General features: G+C 44.9%; 1 long non-coding RNA gene across 1 annotated transcript; it reads left to right on the forward strand.

Moving 5' to 3' along the window:
- The first annotated feature begins 467 nt into the window (after positions 1 to 467).
- Positions 468 to 1,893, forward strand: LOC109144110. The gene is made up of 2 exons (XR_002044625.2): positions 468 to 510; positions 1,695 to 1,893. It is a non-coding gene; the product is annotated as an uncharacterized LOC109144110 (long non-coding RNA).
- Positions 1,894 to 2,159: the final 266 nt, after the last annotated feature.

Below are 2,159 nucleotides of genomic sequence, written 5' to 3' on the forward strand. Positions count from 1 at the left end.
ACAGTGTGTTTTTAGGCTAATAGCAATGTACTGTAGGTGGTACTTACAACTTTTAGAGCAGTTTGAGTAATTGTCCTGGGTTGCAGTGTATTCTATTACCATCCCCATCAGCTGTTGAAATCAGGTGGGGCAGTGTTTCCTTGCCTCCTCCCCCCAGACTATCTTTCTGTTAATGGCCCATCATTGTCCTGCCGCCTGACTCAGAGATAACTCCCTCTGGACTATCTTCTGTTAATGAGCCTCATCAACACTTGGCCTCATGACTCATTACCCCATTGTGAGATGCTCCACCCAGAGGGAGGAACCAAGCATCCCATCGTGGATATAATCTGGGACTCTGACCACCAGAGACAACCCTTCCCACTGGATTTCCAGAGGACAGGAGCTACATAGCCACCACTGGACTTTCTGAGGAAGAGCAGACTGTTTTACTACAGGATCACTGCTTCAGAGGACTGCAGCCACCATTCTACCAGACTGCTACCACCACCCTGCCTAACAGGGTGTCAGGTTGTACCTTGACTCTGTCAGTTTGACAGTGTTTTCTTTTACTTTTTTTCCCTTTTCTTTAATTTCCATTAAATTGTTATTCTGACTTGGTGCCTCCCACTGGTTTGTTTTCAAACTAGTACAGTAATTCAAGTAGTGCCCCTGTGACCTGGTGAGTGGTAGTCTCACTGAAGGAGATGCCTTTAGCTCTTTCTGATTTGCTTTTAAGAACAGCTCCCTTTTACAATATTAATGTGTTTTCAAGGCCACAGATCTTTAATTTGTGGTAAATTGACATACTCACAGATGAACATAAGGGAAATATAAATAAATGACAAAATTAGGTGTGAGAAACTCCTGCCTCCCAGATTTCTGTCTGATCCATGACAGCAGGTGTCCTTTTGGAGCACCACAATGCTAAAAAGGATTCAGTAACAGATGTCAGGAGTTTGATGTTTGTCAGGAGAGCATTACCAAACAAGTGTGAGAGACTGAAATGTTATGCTTAATGGCTTAAACATAGTTATGACGGACTTTTTGCCCATTATGGCAAAACTGTATAAAGAAGCTGTGACCACTTAAGCCCACCCTTTCCTGAATATGCCTCCTGACTGGAACTTTGGACTGTGAGTTAATCCACCTAAAGGATCTTGAGATAAGATTAAGCTGACACTAGAGGCCAATTATCTCAGGTCTAGGGAGAAGTAAACAGGGCTGAGGGAGAGGAATATATCCACAAGGAAAGCCAAACCCAGCAGCTCTGGCTGGGTTCAGGGTGGGGAAGGCCACAGCCCACAGGCTCATCTGCTGAGGCCAGGTTTCCACAGACTGTCCCCCAACCAAGGGGAGGAGGAGAGTTTTGGATGTGTGGCATAACCTCTGGTCAGAGGCAGTGAACACCCATCCTCCCTTACACAAACTGGCTCAGGTGTAAACCCCCCCAACCCAGGAAGGCCACATCCATGGGACATTCACGTGGGAGGCAGCTGAGGAGGCATCACAAACCATCAAAGACCCCCCAAACCACCCTGAGACTGATTCCTCACGCCTTCCACCAGATGACTGCACGTGATGCAAAGTGATGCAACAGATCCAGAGTCTGTTGCAAGAGAGTGTGTCAAACTTGCCCTTCTGCAAGGGGAGGTACCTGGGCACTCCCACCTGGCCTGAACATATATTAATCCATTGGACTCTGTGTTTTGCAGGACTCTCACCGCCAAGAAGACCAGAAGAACAGGATCAACAGGACGCCATGGGGATCCACGGAGTGGGGATATTTTCTTTTCTTCTGTTTCTCTGTCACTCTCTTTCTCTCCCCCACTCCCCTTTTTCTTTTTTTCTTTCTCTCTCTCTCTCTCCTTGCATTTACTGTTAAATAAAAGCCATACTATTGCCATTTGCAAATGGTCTCATTTGCATATTAATTTGGGCTGAAGCATTTCTCTAATAATTTTAATAATCAGATTGTAAGTCCCTTTTTTTTAAAGGAGTCTATGCAGCAGTGGGGGAAGATGTTGGAAAATTCTTTTAACTTTAGTGCTATAGTGTTTGATCCCTATATCTGTGATGAATATTCTTGAGCCAGGAATTGCTTCCTTATTTACCTACATCAGTGATAAACATGTACTAGCAAATGTCTTAGTTTTGAGAACAAGGATTGTGTGTCAGGG

The sequence above is a fragment of the Corvus cornix genome, chromosome 1A (genome assembly GCF_000738735.6).
Source record: "Corvus cornix cornix isolate S_Up_H32 chromosome 1A, ASM73873v5, whole genome shotgun sequence".
In the NCBI taxonomy this organism is placed as follows: domain Eukaryota; kingdom Metazoa; phylum Chordata; class Aves; order Passeriformes; family Corvidae; genus Corvus; species Corvus cornix.